Raw genomic sequence first — 21246 nt, 5'->3', positions numbered from 1 at the left:
ATACATCAGAAACCTTTGTTTGCAATTACAGAGATCATACGTTTCCTGTAGGTCTTGACCAGGTTTGCACACACTGCAGCAGGGATTTTGGCCCACTCCTCCTGTCCCCTTTGCAGAAAAGCATCCCCAAAGAATGATGTTTCCACCTCCATGCTTCACGGTTGGGATGTTGTTCTTGGGGTTGTACTCATCCTTCTTCTTCCTCCAAACACGGCGAGTGGAGTTTAGACCAAAAAGCTCTATTTTTGTCTCATCAGACATTTACATTTTAGTCATTTAGCAGACGCTCTTATCCAGAGCGACTTACAGTTAGTGAATACATATTTTTTTATACTGCCCCCGCCCATGGGAATCGAACCACAACCCTGGCGTTGCAAACGCCATGCTCTATCAACTGAGCTACATCCCTGCCGGCCATTCCCTCCAATACCCTGGACGACGCTGGGCCAATTATGCGCCGCCCATGAGTCTCCCGGTCGCGGCTGGCTGCGACAGAGCCTGGATTCGAACCAGGATCTCTAGTGGCACAGTTAGCACTGCGATGCAGTGCCTTAGACCACCTGCGCCACTCAGGAGACAGACCACATGACGTTCTCCCATTCCTCCTCTGGATCATCCAGATGGTCATTGGCAAACTTCAGACGGGCCTGGACATGCACTGGCTTGAGCAGGGGGACCTTGCGTGCGCTGTAGGATTTTAATCCATGACGGCGTAGTGTGTTACTAATGGTTTTCTTTGAGACTGTGGTCCCAGCTCTCTTCAGGTCATTGACCAGGTCCTGCCGTGTAGTTCTGGGCTGATCCCTCACCTTCCTTATGATCATTGATGCCCCACGAGGTGAGATCTTGCATGGAGCCCCAGACCGAGGGTGATTGACCGTCATCTTGAACTTCTTCCATTTTCTCATAATTGCGCCAACAGTTGTTGCCTTCTCACCAAGCTGCTTGCCTATTGTCCTGTATCCCACCCCAGCCTTGTGCAGGTCTACAATTTTATCCTTGATGTCCTTACACAGCTCTCTGGTCTTGGCCATTGTGGAGAGGTTGGAGTCTGTTTGATTGAGTGTGTGGACAGGTGTCTTTTATACAGGTAACGAGTTCAAACAGGTGCAGTTAATACAGGTAATGAGTGGAGAACAGGAGGGCTTTAAAGAAAAACGAATAGGTCTGTGAGAGCCGGAATTCTTACTGGTTGGTAGGTGATCAAATACTTATGTCATGCAATAAAATGCAAATTAATTACTTAAAATCATACGATGTGATTTTCTGGATTTTGTTTTAGATTCCGTCTCTCACAGTTGAAGTGTACCTATGATAAAATTACAGACCTCTACATGCTTTGTAAGTAGGAAAACCTGCAAAATCGGCAGTGTATCAATACTTGTTCTCCCCACTGTATATACTGAGATCATGTGACACTTAAAGTACACCTGTGTGCAATCTATTTAACTAATTATGTGACTTCTGAAGGTAATTGGTTGCACTAGATCTTATTTAGGGCTTCATAGCAAATGGGCTGAATACATATGCACGCACCATTTTTCCGTTATTTATTTTTTAGGATTTTTTTGAAACAAGTAATTTTTAAATTTCACTTCACCAATTTGGACTATTTTGTGTATGTCCATTACATGAAATCCAAATAAAAATCCATTTAAATTACAGGTTGTAATGCAACATCACAGGAAAAACGCCAAGGGGATGAATACTTTTGCAAGGCACTGTACCTCCACTTGCTGGTAGGCCTGTAATAGGTCTAACTTTGTGAACTGTTTACCCCCGGCTAGAGTAGCAAACAAGTCCTGGGTCTTTGGTAAGGGGTACAGGTCCACATCCACCCATGCATTTACAGTCACCTTGTAATCATGACATATTCTGACACCCCGTTTGTCTTTGGAACGCAAACTATAGGTGCTGCCCATTCACTATATTCTATGGGTGTGATCCTCCTTGTTTTTCTAGCTCTGTAAGCTGTTTGTCTACTGCCTCACTGAGTGCATGGCACAGGTCTAGCCATACAAAACTTTGGAACAGCTTTCTCTGACACTTGAATTTAGGCTTTAACTCCATTTACTACACCCATTTCACCACTAAACACCTCTGTATATTTATCTGCACAGCTGTGCAACTGGGTCTGACAGATGGTTCACTCTTGACCAATCTAATTTTAGGTGCTGAATCAAGTTTCTCCCCATTAGCGTAGGACCCTTCCCTTTTTTGACACACTAATAGGGGTAGTGGTAACACCTGAGCACCCCATTTAACTTTAACCTCCAGCTTTCCCAATAAGTGAATAGGCTGAGCTGAGTAAGTTCTCAAAACAACATCACATGGTTGCAGTTTATGCTTCTTAAATCTGCTGTTGTACAGCTTCTCTGAGATAATAGACATGGCAGCCCCAGTATCTACGTCCATCTTTATATTTTCCCCATTACATCTCACCATGACCATATGGTTTCACATACTCACGATCACTACACACAGTAAAAAAGTCCCAAGTCCTTTTCTGACTGGTAATTTCCGACTGTGCTGGACCCCTGCAGGCAATAGCAGATGTTAAAATCTCCCCGTATATGCCGCACTTAACATCTTGCCCCTTGTCAAAGTCGGCGTCAATTCAAATCTGGTATTAGGAACAAAAGAGGTCAACACGACTTCTAAGATATACTAGTTATTTTAATTAATGCAAAAACCTTCAATGGTAAATATGATGTTTCGTATATACGGGCTCTCTGAGATACCTGCAGGGCACCCCAGAGAACTAACCCATTGTTCTGGGTTCTTGCTCAAATACTCTGACAGAGGGAGTTTCCACCCTCGCTGCTGACCAATTAGAGTAGAGACTTGAGCGTGGTTTAGACTTACTCAGTCAATCCGTTGATGCATCTCTGTTACCAGGCATATGTCCATATCATAACAACCTGTCATAGTGAGAAGAGCCAGCTCCCTTAGACACCATTCCCTACGTCCAAGGAAGGCTCACAGATCACAAAGAACTAGTATATTCCAGCATCTGGAGACACAATCCTATCTCACTTTACCCCCTAAAACAGCTATTCACATCAATCACAGCTTGCCAGGTGTCACAACCTACATTAGCCCAGTCAAGAATGCATTCTTTCTAAATTAGTCATCCCATCAATTTAGGAGAATAATAAATCCCCAATAATCCCCCTTTTCACACCTACTAAGGTGTGATTCAAAAAAATAAGAAACACAGGGTGTCGTTCATTATAATACAATACAAACAAAAAGAATCACACTTTTATTAATAGGCCATAATGATACTAAAAAATAAAAACCCTCAGTCCATCTACACCCCACTTGCAAATTGTTACCAGTCATCAAAAAACTTCAAACCATCACATAAGGAAAGACAAACATTCACATGGTTAACTTGATTAATAAAGCATAAAACACAGGATTAATAGAACACAAAACATAAGACTATTAAAACATAAAACACAAACAGAGAAGTATATTTTGGCCCCCTTTAGACACCCTCTAGTGTCACTCCACCAAGCCTGGTAGGTCATATCCTTTATTCCTAGGTTGGAGTCCAGGATTGGGCCGTATCTCTACCATCTGTTGGAAATCACCTTCCCCATCTCCTTTCTCACCAAACCTCAGACACAGGAAATAAGACAACATCCACAAAGAACAAGTATACCCATAGAAGCTATAACTTCACCCAGAATAGTTACAACAATAGTTTTCCATTTATCAAATATGTTATCAAACCAACCGTTTATGGAGCTATCAATACCAGAGTTCTCAGCCAGTTCGTTCGTCAGCGTAGTTACTCCCCTGAAGCTCTTTTGTCACGGACCCGTCCGGTGCTATATTGTTTGAGGATGAAAATACGAGCATATATCCAAACAGAACACAAACAAGCATATCTAAAGCTATTCTATTCTGCCATGTCATTAAGCTAGTTGCCGCTGTCTGCTCAGCTAATCCCTTTATTGCATCACGAGTGTGGTTTATAAATCTTTGCTGGTTATAGTAAATCTAATTCATCCAATCTACGTTTTATTAATTGTTGACCACCAAAAATACTTGATTCAAACTCAGCTGCGATCTGATTCCTAGCTTTGAATTTTTCTGGAACCCCTCGAGGTACTCTATCCCATCAAAGGATCCATTCATCAAAGGATCCCAGGAGGAGGTCCTACTTTCTATGTGACAACTCACCAGTCTCTGACACGGTTGATTATTTGCGTATGTAGGTGAATTCACAATCAGTAATCACCACACAACCATAAGATGTCAGCACGGGCCTGGTTTTAGTTCCTAAAATCCTCTGGCTGCAACAAAGAGGAGAGATTAGTCATGGTCTCTTTTAGTTGTTATATTCTCTGTGTAGGAGCAGGAGCTAAGATGCCCTACTCTGTATCCTATCTTACGAGTCCTAGAAAAATAATTAGAATCCCCTGAGACTTCAAACGTAGGGCAACCTAGGTCGGAATGACTTTGTTATCGGGGGATACAGATAGTTCAAGTTACCATAAGACTCTTTCACCACATTCCCAGGTGGCTTGCATGGAGGATAAACCTGTTTTTGCGTACTTCAGACTTTCAGACAGTACCTACCCTTCTATGGGTCGCACTGCCATTTCTGGTAATTCCCTACTTTCACAATACTACACCTGTCCCTAAACTGTGTATGGAGATTTACATATCCCCCTCTCGATATGAGCAACTACATAATCCCAGGATGTACATGGTGACATACAGTGGGGGAAAAAAGTATTTAGTCAGCCACCAATTGTGCAAGTTCTCCCACTTAAAAAGATGAGAGAGGCCTGTAATTTTCATCATAGGTACACGTCAACTATGACAGACAAAATGAGAAAAAAATTCCAGAAAATCACATTGTAGGATTTTTTAATGAATTTATTTGCAAATTATGGTGGAAAATAAGTATTTGGTTAATAACAAAAAGTTTCTCAATACTTTGTTATATACCCTTTGTTGGCAATGACACAGGTCAAACGTTTTCTGTAAGTCTTCACAAGGTTTTTCACATACTGTTGCTGGTATTTTGGCCCATTCCTCCATGCAGATCTCCTCTAGAGCAGTGATGTTTTTGGGCTGCGCTGGGAAACACGGACTTTCAACTCCCTCCAAAGATTTTCTATGGGGTTGAGATCTGGAGACTGGCTAGGCCACTCCAGGACCTTGAAATGCTTCTTACGAAGCCACTCCTTCTGCCCGGGCGGTGTGTTTGGGATCATTGTCATGCTGAAAGACCCAGCCACATTTCATCTTCAATGCCCTTGCTGATGGAAGGAGGTTTTCACTCAGAATCTCACGATACATGGCCCCATTCATTCTTTCCTTTACACGGATCAGTCGTCCTGGTCCCTTTGCAGAAAAACAGCCCCAAAGCATGATGTTTCCACCCCCATGCTTCACAGTAGGTATGGTGTTCTTTGGATGCAACTCAGCATTCTTTTGTCCTCCAAACACGACGAGTTGAGTTTTTACCAAAAGTTATATTTTGGTCTCATCTGACCATATGACATTCTCCCAATCCTCTTCTGGATCATCCAAATGCACTCTAGCAAACTTCAGACGGGCCTGGACATGTACTGGCTTAAGCAGGGGGAACACGTCTTGCACTGCAGGATTTGAGTCCCTGGCGGCGTAGTGTGTTACTGATGGTAGGCTTTGTTACTTTGGTCCCAGCTCTCTGCATGTCATTCACTAGGTCCCCCGGTGTGGTTCTGGGATTTGCTCACCGTTCTTGTGATCATTTTGACCCCACAGGGTGAGATCTTCGCGTGAGCCCCAGATCGAGGGAGATTATCAGTGGTCTTGTATGTCTTCCATTTCCTAATAATTGCTCCCACAGTTGATTTCTTCAAACCAAGCTGCTTACCTATTGCAGATTCAGTCTTCCCAGCCTGGTGCAGGTCTACAATTTTGTTTCTGGTGTCCTTTGACAGCTCTTTGGTCTTGGCCATAGTGGAGTTTGGAGTGTGACTGTTTGAGGTTGTGGACAGGTGTCTTTTTATACTGATAACAAGTTCAAACAGGTGCCATTAATACAGGTAACGAGTGGAGGACAGAGGAGCCTCTTAAAGAAGAAGTTACAGGTCTGGAGAGCCAGAAATCTTGCTTGTTTGTAGGTGACCAAATACTTATTTTCCACCATAATTTGCAAATAAATTCATTAAAAGTCCTACAATGTGATTTTCTGGATTTTTTTTTTCTCAATTTGTCTGTCATAGTTGACGTGTACCTATGATGAAAATTACAGGCCTCTCTCATCTTCTTAAGTGGGAGAACTTGCACAATTGGTGGCTGACTAAATACTTTTTTTCCCCACTGTACATATGGTGATGTCCTCCCCTAAAGTCCCTAGTGCTTCCCCTTTCCCTACGTCTAGCTGTCTCCTATGCCTTCGTAGACTGTGCTCAGGTATTATTTTATCAACTTGTGTTAGGTTAACTACTACTTTTGGCTGATCAGAAGGGTTTGAGTGTGTTAGGAATATGGCTCCCCACAATCAGACAGCTACCTACCGTCAGGAGACCTGTGAATCCCCACCTCGCCAACCCCCGAGCCCCTAGTGGTGATCGGTTCTTTCTCCTAACTCTGTGTTTGTTCATCAGGTGTAACTGGGTTTACCTTTTTTGCAGTGTGTGACATGCACCCAGGTGGATCTAATAGGACTTGATAGGGCCCCTTCCCAACAGGCCTGCTTCAGTTTTTTTTCTTTTAGGGACTGGATCCACACCCAGTCTCCTGGTGAGATAGAGTGGGTCACCTTCTCCTTTAGTTCACCTGTGGGGCACAAAACCTCTGACATACGGGTGTAGTTAATAAACTATCTTCACACATACATGTTGAGCTCTCAATTTCTATTGTTGTTTTTTTTATTTTTTAAGTATTTTTATTTATTTAATCCTATCATTATTATTTAATCCTATCACTCCCCCTTTTTGACACATGATTTGCCCATGTGTCTATTACCACCTTTCTAAACCATCCCTTATGTAATTTATCATCCAATTGCCATGCCTTTCATTTTTGAGATTGTCTTTTGCTTCTTTATTGCTCCTCCCACTTCCTTTGTCTTTTATGGCAGCTAAATTCGACTTTTATTCAGTTCAGAATCATTTAGTAATCCAATCAATCAATCTCTTATCTTGTAAAAACACTTATGTTTAGTTCAAACTCTGTTCTACCCAGGCTCTCCCGGGCTTGACCTGAAGACTAATTGTTGGACATGACAAGTCTATTTTTAGGTCACCTAAGTCTTCTGTCTAGCAACAAAGAATAAAAATCTCTATGTTCATGATTAACCCAGTTATATCTAATAGCCCACCAAAAAACCTCATCATCTTTAAATCACGACCAATGTCATATCCCTCTTTACTCTCTACTATTTGGATAACATCCCTGATGTATGTATGCCTCCTTAGAGTTCCAAATTACTTTACCATGAGCTGCCATTGCCTTCCCATAGATAAGATCACTTAATTTACCCGTATGCAGTACATAATGGAGTACCCAAGCTTTATCATTACCAAAAAAGCTCATCATTTGTTTTTTGTTTAACGGTTTTGGCGCTTCAAATATAGCAGTTTTCCTGGATGAGTTTAACATTCGCCCTCCTGAGTTATAGTGTGTCCTAGGTAAATGACCTCGCTCTGCCAAAGTTGAAGTTTCTTTTTGCTCACTTTGTGTCCCTGTTCTGCCAGGAAGGTTAACAATTGGATTGTATCCCTCTTACATCCCTCCTGAGTGGGATTAGCCAATAGAATATAATCTACATAAACTAACATTTGCTTCCTTCCCTAGGTTCAAACTTTCCCAAATTCCTAGTTATAGCCTGGGCTAAGATTGTAAGACTTTCCGAGTAGCCTTGAGGCATCCTAGCGTAAGTCCATTTCTTTCCCTGAAAAGTAAAGCCAAACCACCCCTGACTATCCAGATGAACTGGGATACTAAAGAAAGCATTAGCTAAATCTATCACTGTAAAATAGGAGTTCTCTGGTTTCAATTGGTTCAGCAATGTATGTGGATCTGGTACACATGGAACTCTGGGAATTATATTTCTATTAAACTAACTGTAAGTCCATGACCATCCTCCAGTCGGCGCTAGGTGCCGCCTTTTTAACAGGGAAATACTGGAGAGTTGCATTGTGCCTCATCTCCAGGAATTATCACCCCTACCTCAAGTAAATGCTCAAATGTAGGTGTTATCCCATTTATTGCTTCTGGTTTCATAGTATATTGCTTTTGGTATGGTCTATTATCGGATCGAGGAATCACTTGTACTGGAGCTACCCCCTTAATTAGTCCTACATCTGTTGTCCTTGTGACCATAATTTGAACGGGAATTGCTGCTAACTCAGCCTCCTGTTCCTGAGTTAAGAAAATCTCTTCCCTGTCATCCGTTAAAACTTATCTCCAGGTGGACCCTGGGCTGGGTTTTTGCTCTCCAATTTAACTTTATTCTATATCTCCCAGTGGAGTGGCCATACTGATCCCCATTTGGTGTATTCTGCCAGTCAGTAATGTTTTTCCCCTGTTTTATCCATTTACCTAGTGATAACCATTCCTCTGATTACTGCAGTTTATTCCATTAATTTAGGTTCAAATATCCCCCAACAAACCGTTCCATCCTACAGCATAGTAAACACCACCCATGATCTGTTGAAAATCCCCCTAAATTCAACATAACAACCCTTTATAAACATCATGCTGGGTGTGTTTTTTAAATTTATTTATTTGAAAAACCCAATTGAAAAATAACAATCAGATATAGTTAGGCTCAACTTAATTTGGTAGCTCCCTCTTATGACCTAAATACTGCCTAACTGAGATGAGCTAATCTCTTTCTCCTAGTTATAATCTAAAGATGGTAGTATACACAAAACATGATACAGATATCCCCAGTCTTAACCCATCAATAATTGTTTGTATCAATCTAATTCTTCATAACTAATCCATAAAACCACTCAAAATTCCTCGAGTATACAATTATTATTTAATTGATTACCCTAACTCTGCTACATGTGATCTCATCTCAAATGATCCATTATCAATTATTTGTTCAACCCCCTAGGAAAATCTGTCTCCCCTTCTATTGTTCCTGCCCCCACTGTTTCACCAATCCAGAACCCACCACAGGCTGGCGCTATTTCCCCAGCACAACAGTCAATGCATACTTTCATCCTAACCTAAATAAATTATAGTTCTAAAATTGTCCAACTATTTTGTATTTTCCCCCTTAACCCATTTCAGTTCGCTATTCAATTTCTTTAACTGTTCTCTCTGATTAGGCCCTAATTAATAAAACAAATACTTGCTATCGTTTATCAGCATACGCTTAATGACATTCCTACCATCTGAACTATGTCCTGTCTCTTACATCTCCTCCCCCTCTCCTGCTCCTTCCTGCATTATGGGGGAGGCGTGGGAAACTTCCCTACAATCTTCCTTCTTAGGCAATAATGTCATTCGTACCTGTAACATATTTTCATAGACTTATCTAAAATACTACTAAAGCTATCTTATGCAACTTTTAATACACGTAAAAACTATCTCTCTCTTACCCATTCCCTATTGAATAAGTGAGTCTTTCTATTTAACCCCAAAACACGCTACAAATAGTCCATTCAACATTACCAAACCAACTACTCCATCGTACCCATTCGATCAACACATCAGCAGTGGAATTTACACTCATAAATGCAGATTGTTACTCCATGCCTTGAAATGATAAATAGATTTCCACCAATAGTACCATTAATGATGTCATCTTACCCTCTGACACAAAATGAAGTTCCCTCACTGTACTACGTTAGCTCTACCATGATAATTAGTTCAATTTAACCCTCTATTTGCTTTGTACTATATTATACATTACGTCTAAAACAACATTACTTATGGTCAGTTTATTCCACCATCATATTATCCAACAACGCCACAATCTTAAACTCATATGGGGCGGCAGGCAGTTTAGTGACCAATAGCGCCGCGTCAACAACCGAGAGGTCGCCGTTCCAATCCCCGAGCCGACCAGGCGAAAAAATCTGCCGATGTGCCCTCGAGCAAGGCACTCAACCCCAATTGCTCCCGTAAATCGCTCTAGACAAGAGCGTCTGCCAAATTACCGCAGAATGTAAATATTCTCTACTTTCTCACCCATGACGCACGTCTGCATTCAGGTGAACAAGTTTAGAACATCTCTCGTCAGAAACCCACTTGCACCTCTCAAATAATCACCCCGTGGTGTTCTAGCCAACTTCCAGTCTTTCATGGCTCCAAAAGCCACACTTTCGCTCTCTCCAGCCCCTCCCTCGCAACTCTACTTTTTGGGGAGCTGTGAGGAGCTGTTTCTCGTTTTAGCGCGTTTCCAATATTCTGCCGTTATTCAAAGTACTTTTAGTCTATTTATTTAAATCAAATAATTCCCACCTAATTAGTTAAAGTCGGTGCATATCTATATCTCAACGATAAACCAAATTATTTCGGTCTAATTGTTTAACCAGTATTTTGCACGGTCAAACATCAAACGTTAAATCAAATAATAAACCAAATAGCCCAAACCAAGCACCTAAAACCAGTATTATGCTATGTCGAATATCAAACATCAAATCAAATACTAAACCGAATTGCTTCGACACAACTATTCAAAAGCAGTATTATGCTATGTCAAACACCAAATGTGGTCCTCTGTAGCTCAGCTGGTAGAGCACGGCGCTTGTAACGCCAAGGTAGTGGGTTCGATCCCCGGGACCACCCATACACAAAAAAAATAAAATAAATGTATGCACGCATGACTGTAAGTCGCTTTGGATAAAAGCGTCTGCTAAATGGCATATTATATTATTATATTATTATAAATGTTATATTTCAAATATATCAGTTCAAACGTTTTAGTTCAGTCACACTCATTCATCACTTTTCATTTCATGTTTTCGATTGTCACTGATGGGTTATATGGTTTGAGTAACCACAAATCCAACATTTATTCCCAAATTATACCGTTTGGACAGCCACAGACGTCTTTTGATTCCCAATTTGTTTTCTATCAAGGTATACAGGTTTATCATTCACACTTTCATGCATACGACAACACTCGCACTGTCTAACTTTTTATAGTACCTCCTATGGGTGTCTTTTGTTAACGTTTGCACACTTTAAACTTTATTTCCTAATTGTAGTTCTCATTATTTACTGTTTTAAAATATTCTTTGTATTCACAGCCAAAAATGGTACACAGTTAAAGTAGTATACAGTTATCACACAGTAAAAATAGTACACAGTTATCGCACTCACTCACAATATACAGTCATAACCCTATCACACAGTCAAATATGTCACACAGTCATAAATGACACACCTACACTCCACACACAATCTATTTGGGCACACAGCCGCGTCTATTTTATTCAAAACACTGTGCTGAACCTAGCCGTAACCCTTAGTTACGGACCTTGCCAGTCACCAGTATTATCTAAAATTTGCCGAACCCAGCCATATCCTTAAAGTTATGGACCTTGCCGGTGTAATTCTTCTAACCTTAGTCGTACTGTCGTAGTTACTGAACCTTGCCGATAGCAATTACTTAAATCAATTATTCCCTATATCTAAAATTTCCCGAACCTTAGCCGTATCCTCGTAGTTACGGACCTTGCCGGTGTAATTCTTCTAACCTTAGTCGTACTGTCATAGTTATGAACCTTGCCGATAGCAATTACTTAAATCAATAATTCCCTATATCTCCGAACCTTAGCCGTATTGTCGCAATTACGGACCTTGCCGGTAGATGTCAGTATTGTCTCCTGAACCTAGCCGTATCTCACGGACCTTGCCGGTAGAACCAATACTCTCTGTGGTACCATGGTTTAACATCACATTTATCACAGGTTTGCATGTCACAATATTGTGCTTATCTACTCATAATAGTTTCATAATTTAGTTCACTTACATCAGACAGGTGTTTCACAAAATTAATTTGAATAAAGCCAATGTGCAGAAGTTTAGTTATTTAACAATAGGTATCTGCTTACCTTTTTAGAAGCCCGGGCACTTTGTGAAACACACGGTTCGATGAAAGAGGTGACCAAATGGGCCGGACATTACCCAGCGTAGTCCTTTCTACCAGATCACGTCGAGTGTCACCAATTGTCAAAGTCGGCCAATTCAAATCTGGTATTAGGAACAAAAGAGGTCAACACGACTTCTAAGATATACTAGTTATTTTAATTAATGCAAAAACCTTCAATGGTAAATATGATGTTTCGTATATACGGGCTCTCTGAGATACCTCGCAGGGCACCCCAGAGAACTAACCCATTGTTCTGGGTTCTTGCTCAAATACTCTGACAGAGGGAGTTTCCCACCTCTCTGCTGACCAATTAGAGTAGAGACTTGAGCGTGGTTTAGACTTACTCAGTCAATCCGTTGATGCATCTCTGTTACCAGGCATATGTCCATATCATAACAACCTGTCATAGTGAGAAGAGCCAGCTCCCTTAGACACCATTCCTACGTCCAAGGAAGGCTCACAGATCACAAAGACCCAGTATATTCCAGCATCTGGAGACACAATCCCTATCTCACTTTACCCCCTAAAACAGCTATTCACATCAATCACAGCTTGCCAGGTGTCACAACCTACATTAGCCCAGTCAAGAATGCATTCTTTCTAAGTTAGTCATCCCATCAATTTAGGAGAATAATAAATCCCCAATACCCTACAGCTCCTTACTGGCAACTCCATAAACTAGCTGATCCCTCAGCTGCTCCTCTAGTGCAGCCCCAAACACACATGTAGCCGCCAGTCCCTTTAGCGATGCTATATACTCAGCTAACGTCTCTCCCGCCAACTGTTTCCTATTCCAAAAAACATACCTCACATAATATATTTCTCAATACACCACACAGGGATACTCATGAACAGGGATATCAACTCCATATTAATGCCCATAATTTTTGAAAAATGTACGCAGGTGTCCACATAGTTTTGGTCATGTAGTGCACTTTTAGATGTAGTTATATGTAGGCATGCATTGTATACGGTGTTGAGACAATCTTGATTTCTCATCAACCTCATTCTAAGCATTAGGGAGAGTACTAAGCTAACATATGGAATTGTTTAGCTATATGAATTTGTGGGACCCTTTAGGTATCAAAATATTAAATTATTTGATAAATACATAACTTACCCTTTACTACTATAGCCCATAGAAACGCATTGAATGACACCTTTATAAATGCAAAGTTTTGAAGTCTGTCCTATATCTAGGTGATGGCTCAATAAATGTTTTTTGGGCACATCTTTAACCCCTTACGTATGTTGGCACAACTACCTCCATACTTCCATTTGTTTGTATGGGTTACCTTCAGAGAGTCTGTGAAAGTTGTGGGGGCCATAGAGCAAACGGAATCATGTTCGTGAGTCTCCCCTTTCCATAGCACGGCTGGCACTTAAAAGTACACGGAGAGCTGACATTGATGACATGCATGTCAGTCTCTCCTGTCTCAGAGTGGAAGAGAGATTTACTTCATCACTGCTTGTTTATGTGAGAGGTGTCGACGAGCTGAATGTACCGAGCTGTCCTGTTTGGAACACTGGCACACAGCTCTGACATCCATACACAACCCACAAGACATGACACCAGAGGTCTCTTCACAGTCCCCAAGTCCAGAATGGACTATGGGAGGCGCACAGTACTACATAGAGCCATGACTACATGGAACTCGATTCCACATCAGGTAACTGATGCAAGCAGTAGAATCAGATTTTAAAAAACAGGTAAAAATACACCTTGTGGAACAGCGGGGACTGTGAAGAGACACACACACAGGTACATACACACATGCATATAGACGCTCACTCTACACACGTACACATGGATGTAGTCCCGTGTAGCTCAGTTGGTAGAGCATGGCGTTTGCAACGCCAGGGTTGTGGGTTCGATTCCCACGGGGGGCCAGTATGAAAATATATGCACTCACTAAAACTGTAAGTTGCTCTGGATAAGAGCGTCTGCTAAATGACTAAAATGTAAAAAATGTAATGTTGTATTGTAAATATGTGATAGTGGAGTAGTGGCCTGAGGGAACACAATAAATGTACTGGGTAAAGTGTTATGAAATATAATGTGTTTTAAATTGTATATAACTGCCTTAATGTTGCAGGACCCCAGGAAGAGTAGCTGCTACCTTGGCAGCAGCTAATGGGGATTCTTAATAAATACAAATGCAAAATAGTGGTCATTATAGTTTGTAGGCCAAACCGTTCAGACGCTACATGTGACATCACAAAAATTGGTCTTCTCACGACAAAATAATAATAATATGCCATTTAGCAGACGCTTTTATCCAAAGCGACTTACAGTCATGCGTGCATACATTTTTTTGTGTATGGGTGGTCCTCTGCAGCTCAGCTGGTAGAGCACGGCGCTTGAAAGCCAAGGTAGTGGGTTCGATCCCCGGGACCACCCATAAACAAAAAAAATTATGCACGCATGACTGTAAGTCGCTTTGGATAAAAGCGTCTGCTAAATGGCATATTATTATTATTATGTTGTCGTGAGAAGACCAATTTTTGTGATGTCACATGGTCTGACAAACTCTGCTGTAGCTCGGCCCCCATCCACCGCAGATGCGGAAGGGCGACATAGGCGGATGAAGTGGATTGAGAAGCAGTCCATGCAAAAACCTGATATTTCTAGCTTAAACTGATGGATTTTTTGTATTACCCAAATTGATTCACATGTGCGTCAACAGATTTTTTAACCTGTAGCTCATTCCTCCTGCTAGTCCATTTATCGCACCACAGGCTCCTAAAGAATGGATTCAGTGTACCTGATCTTTACAATGCCTGGAACGGTTTAACTTATCAATGAACTAATATATTCTGTACAGACTACAGATCGTCTTAGAACATGTACACTTTTCTAAACCAAGTATTGTTGGTGAAATCATCGAACTGCATAGTATGAGAATTCAGACCTTAAATGGATCCATTAAGATCCAAAGAGAATGCCAGTAGGCACTAGCAGGGAAGCTTAGCTAGCATAAGGTATCACCTGGGACTTATTCACAAACATTGACACAACTAAGACACATTTGCCTGTTGTAGTCGACTGTCTGTTTGGCCTCATGGACATGGATGAAATTGTATATGCATTCAATTGTCTACTTTTATGTAAGAAGTTAGACTCTGTGTTGATGGACAATCTCTAGTCTAGCATACGTCAACAGACGACTACAGTTTATATTTTGTCACAATCTTACTGTGTCTGCAGCCTTTTTGCACAACACATTTCTACCTGACCACTGAGGTTGCACCTGCAAAAGCCCCTGGCAGGAACTTCATTAGCATTCATTGAAGGAGCACTTGGTTAAACTCAACCAGTGCAATGGGTAGGTAGAGTTCACTCTTTAAAATCATCGGATTGGTCCATGATGTGCAAACCCTCCAGCACACCAGCTGAATGAAATCAAGCGCACCTAATCTCCAATTGGGAAGTTGGACCAATGGAAATGATGTTCAGTGGCTGGCAGCTGTACCCTAATTAACCAGCCAGATTAGAAGGGTCTAGGATTACTTTATAAGGCGCAACAAGAAAAGATAATCAGATATAATAAGGGGGATCTCCTGGTAAGGCTTCTGGCTGTCATTAGTTCTGAATACTGTGTTGTTTTTTTGGGGGAAAAAAATGGCTGTGAATTTTGGTCTGTCTTTGAGGTAAGTTGTATCGCCCTAGTTTGTTTCCCTTGTCTCTCAGGTTTTACAGGTAGCTGTGTTTAACTGATTAGGATGTTTATTTTTTATTTAGAATTACTTGGATTTGTTGCCTGCTGATTGTAGGGATAACCTGTTATCCTCCACATAAAGGTGTGTTCTACACATTCAGTTAAAATAACATTATTTTTGTGTAGTTCCAAGAACTTCAAATGCTGGTATTTTACTATTTTTGACATTTTGTCTCGTTTCCTAGGTGACTATAGATATCTTCCCCAAATTGCAACAAAGGGAACCGGCTCCTACGCCCCCGCAGCAACAAAGGGAACCGGCTCCTACGCCCCCGCAGCAACAAAGGGAACCGGCTCCTACGCCCCCGCAGCAACAAAGGGGAACGCCTACGCCCCCAGCGGCAACAAAGGGAACCGGGCTCCTACGCCCCGCGGCAACAAAGGGAACCGGCCTACGCCCCACAGCAACAAAGGGAACCGGCTCCCTACGCCCCGCGGCAACAAAGGGAACCGCTCCTGCGCCCGCGGCAACAAAGGGAACTGGCTCCTACGCCCCGCGGCAACAAAGGGAACTGCCCTCGCCCCGCGGCAACAAAGGGAACGGCTCCCTACGCCCCGCGGCAACAAAGGGAACCGCTCCCTACGCCCGCGGCAACAAAGGGAACCGGCTCCCTACGCCCCACGGCAACAAAGGGAACTGCCCTACGCCCCGCGGCAACAAAGGAACTGCTCCCTACGCCCGCAGGGCAACAAAGGGAACCGGCTCCTACGCCCCAGCAACAAAGGGAACCGGCTCCTACGCCCCCGCTGCAACAAAGGGAACCGCTCCCTACGCCCCGCGGCAACAATAGGGAACCGGCCCCTACGCCCCGCGGCAACAAAGGGAACCGCCCCTACGCCCACACGGCAACAGAAGCACCCGGCCCCAACGCCCCTCGGCAACAGAAGCACCCGGCCCCAACGCCCTCGGCAACAGAAGCACCGGCCCCAACGCCCCCTCGGCAACAGAAGCACCCCTGCCCAACGCCCTGGCAACAGAAGCACCCGGCCCCAACGCCCCTCGGCAACAGAAGCACCCGGCCAACGCCCACCTCGGCAACAGAAGCACCCGCCCCAACGCCCCCTCGGCAACAGAAGCACCCGGCCCCAACGCGGCCCTCGGCAACAGAAGCACCCGCCCCAACGCCCCTCGGCAACAGAAGCACCCGGCCCCAACGCCCCCTCGGCAACAGAAGCACCCGGCCCCAACGCCTCGGCAACAGAAGCACCCCACCGCCCTCGGCAACAGAAGCACCCGGCCCCAACGCCCCTCGGCAACAGAAGCACCCGGCCCCAACGCCTCGGCAACAGAAGCACCCGGCCCCAACGCCCCTCGGGCAACAGAAGCACCTGCCCGGCAACGCCCCTCGGCAACAGAAGCACCCGGCCCCAACGCCCCTCGGCAACAGAAGCACCCGGCCCCACGCCCCTCGGCAACAGAAGCACCCGGCCCCAACGCCCCCTCGGCAACAGAAGCACCCGACCCCCACGCCCCCCGGGGCAACAGAAGCACCCGGCCCCAACGCCCCTCGGCAACAGAAGCACCCGGCCCCAACGCCCCCTCGGCAACAGAAGCACCCGGCCCCAACGCCCCCTCTCGGCAACAGAAGCACCCGGCCCCAACGCCCCCTCGGCAACAGAAGCACCCCGGCCCCAACGCCCCCTCGGCAACAGAAGCACCCGGCCCCAACGCCCCTCGGCAACAGAAGCACCCGCCCCAACGCCCCCTCGGCAACAGAAGCACCGGCCCCCCGCCCTCGGCAACAGAAGCACCCGCCCCACGCCCTCGGCAACAGAAGCACCCAGCCCCAACGCCCCTCTGGCAACAGAAGCACCCGGCCCCAACGCCCCTCGGCAACAGAAGCACCCGGCCCCAACGCCCCTCGGCAACAACAGAAGCACCTGCCCCAACGCCCCCTCGGCAACAGAAGCACCCGGCCCCAACGCCCCTCGGCAACAGAAGCACCGGGCCCCAACGCCCCCTCGGCAACAGAAGCACCCCGGCCCCGAACCCCCCCCTCGGCAACAGAAGCACTCGGCCCCAACGCCTCGGCAACAGAAGCACCCGGCCCCAACGCCCCTCGGCAACAGAAGCACCCGGCCCCAACCGCCCCTCGGCAACAGAAGCACCCGGCCCCAACGCCCCCTCGCAACAGAAGCTCCCGGCCCCAACGCCCCCTCGGCAACAGAAGCACCCGGCCCCCAACGCCTCGGCAACAGAAGCACCCGGCCCCTCGGCAACAGAAGCACCCGGCCCTCGGCAACAGAGGCACCCGGCCCCAACGCCCCCTCGGCAACAGAGGCACCCGGCCCCTCAGCAACGACTGACCCAAATACCTTAAGTGAAGCGACAGGCGCCATGCCTCGGCAGAGCGACAGGCGCCCTTGCCTCGGCAGAAGCGACAGGCGCCCTTGCCTCGGCAGAGCGACAGGCGCCCTTGCCTCGGCAGAGCGACAGACGCCCTTGCCTCGGCAGAAGCGACAGAGCGCCCTTGCCTCGGCAGAAGCGACAGGCGCCCTTGCCTCGGCAGAAGCGACAGGCCCCTTGCCTCGGCAGAAGCGACAGGCGCCTGCCCCTCGGCAGAAGCGACAGGCGCCCTTGCCCCCTCGGCAGACGACAGGCGCCCTTGCCTCGGCAGAGCGACAGGCGCCCTTGCCTCGGCAGAAGCGACAGGCGCGCCTTGCCTCGGCAGGCGACAGGCCTTGAACAGGAGGGGCCAACTTCTCAAGCAACTTGGATTTTAGCAGCAGTGATGGTTCTCAGGATGTTGGGTCCGATGTCGGTGACAATGAAAGCACTCAAGATGTCAGCTACAGTAGCACTCAAGGCACATCGTTGAACAGTCTGTTCTCATTCCAATCTAGTTACAAATCGATTTATGAGAATGGCAAAACTGTCTTCTCCCAACCTGCTACACCCCTGGGAGGTTATACCTTTTGGATTGCAGAGATGCTCCCAATGACTGTAGTGATGTTACAGCATCTCTGAACGCAGCATATCCCCACCTGGTAAACTCTCCCCAACCTGCTAAAGGGAACCCCACCAAGGAAAGGCTCCTGGGATGCAGTACAACTTTTCACTCATCTGAACTTTGTTTCTGATTTTGTAGTCCTTTTGTACTAATTATTTATCAACAGAATTCCTATATGGTGATTCATCCTTTGGCTGCTCCAATGGTAGTACTTGATTTAAATAACCGGAAATGATGACAATACTGAGTTGTTTGCTGACGCTTTCTTTTGTTCCACTGTCTTGCGTTTGATTCGGCCAGGGGAGTTCCTCCTGCATTACTTGAACAATAAAATATTTTTAAATTCAAGTGCCTACTTGTGTTTGAAATACTGAGTTCTTTAATGTCTACCTTTTGGCTTGCTGATTGCGAACAGTGTTGGTTGCCAGTGGAGTTTGTGAGTAGGCGAATGTGGTTTCAGTTCCTAATCATTTGGTTTTCAAATATTTTGTTAAATTCCAGATTGGCTCTACATTAGAGCCACGTTTACATGCACACTAATATCCCGTTATTATTTCGGATATTGACTTATTCAGTTGACGTTGGCCCTTATAAACATATCCGTTTACAATAACCTGAAAAGCTTATCCTCGGTTATCTAGAATCCTGGACGAGATGCCTGCAATATGCTGATCGATGACGGGGATACTGTGGCGATGTAAAAACCTTATCCCGTCTGTGCAGGCTCCGTTTCGCATATCATGGGTGCTGTGTTTATCTGTCAAACAAATCACGTCAAAGTAGACTACCTGCCGCATTCCAATCCACAATTTAGCCTATTCAATAATGGCTACTTCCCCCTAATATGAGCAAAGCTTCTGCTTATTTCTGACATTAGGTAGGGCTATTTGTCTACTCTAGTTTAGTAGATGCAGCTTCTGTCATTATCGTGTTGCCCCAGAAGACTAAAGTAGTGCTCACTTGACGTTTTACATTGAAAATGTGCATTAGTAATCAAATACCGTTAAAATTATATATTTAGGGACCAGGTAGAACGCTGTAACTCCAACCGTGGAAATGAGAAGCTGAGAATGGGAACTTCCAGTTTGTCTTGGGTGCTTATTTTATGTGGTTAAAATGCTGTCTGCTTGCGAGAGAGTCAGGGATAACGCATTACACGTGCATTCGCATTTTCCCAGAGATGCTGATAGAAATATTTATCCACTCGTGTTCCCAAGACAATTTAAAATTAGATTTATATCATTTCACTGCAGTAAAACCATAATTCTGCAGAAGTTAATATCTACATGTGAGGTTATAGGCATGCAGTCAGTGTCCATATTTCAGATACTATTCCATTTAACCCATATACAGTAAAAGAGGAATATTCTGTTTATTCATGAATACAGGGTGTTGCATCCTAAGATGCTGGGTCCTTTTACTGAAGACTCAGAAGCGTACTTACTGTATAATAAACAGAGACTGATTTATTTAATGTTCTCCTTAACACATTCCAGTCGACCACTCTCTACAGTGGTCTTCAGCCCAGCTCCCCAACACATTGAACTTTCACCGCTCCTTGCATCACCTAATCCAATCACTTCAATGCAAGAACGGAAACTCCATTTTCATTTGTTAATTCAAATGAACTCAACCCCTGCATACAAAATCCCATTGACTATTTGCAACCATTTAAAATCTAGAACTCATTAACACATACATTTCTCAACACACCACACTCCTCCCCGGAATTTCCCACTTCCTCTGGAAAACATCATGGGTTTTCCAAAACAGTTTTTCACTTATCAACTCATATACAACCTGTTTACAGATCCAACTGGTCCCGAAGGCCTTCTGACCCTTTATGGCCTCTCATGACGCTCCCTGAACCCTCAGGCTCACGGCCTGGCACAATCTGTGTCTCTGTATGCGTGCCCATCACAGTCGTAGTGTCCAAGTTCCCAATCAGAGATGTTCTCACTCCCTGACACATTCAGGTCTTCTCATTTTGTTGCATCATCAAGTAGGTTCCAGGACCAAGTACCCTTTTCACAACCCTGTGTACCCATTTCTCTCTGTCTCCTCCCGGTAATCTCGGACAAGCACTTGTTTAAGTTCCGACTGAAAAAAACGAAGACTCTTGCCCACCCCCTTGTCCTGTATCTTAGACTGCATGTCGCTGAAAATCTGGGTTTAACCATGATAACCTTGTTCTAACCAGTCTTTTAGGAACAACTCTGCTGGAGTTTTTTCCAGTTGTGGCATGCGGCGTATTCCTGTAGGCAAACAGAAAGTTGTCCACACTATACTGTGCCAACCGTCCTGATGACTTGTCCTTCTCTAGAGCCTGTTGTAGATTCTGTACAAAGTTGCTCTGCTTTTCACTCCATTGAAGCTGCACAATACAGAGGCAACTTTTTAAAAACATTTTAAAAAACGTTTTAGTCATTTTTGCAGACGGCTCTTATCCAGAGCGACCACCAGTTAGTGAGTGTATACTTTTTTCATCTGGCCCCCGTGGGAA

The 21246-nt window shown here is 44.6% G+C and overlaps 1 long non-coding RNA gene across 1 annotated transcript; it reads left to right on the top strand.

Moving 5' to 3' along the window:
* Positions 1 to 15690: 15690 nt before the first annotated feature.
* Positions 15691 to 16111, top strand: LOC123489145. Its single transcript, XR_006660461.1, has 3 exons — positions 15691 to 15724; positions 15816 to 15874; positions 15978 to 16111. It is a non-coding gene; the product is annotated as an uncharacterized LOC123489145 (long non-coding RNA).
* Positions 16112 to 21246: the final 5135 nt, after the last annotated feature.

This window comes from Coregonus clupeaformis, unplaced genomic scaffold (assembly GCF_020615455.1).
Source record: "Coregonus clupeaformis isolate EN_2021a unplaced genomic scaffold, ASM2061545v1 scaf2796, whole genome shotgun sequence".
Classification (NCBI taxonomy): Eukaryota; Metazoa; Chordata; class Actinopteri; order Salmoniformes; family Salmonidae; genus Coregonus; species Coregonus clupeaformis.
The sequence above is the reverse complement of the archived record's forward strand: the minus strand, read 5'-3'. Positions and strand labels throughout refer to the sequence as shown.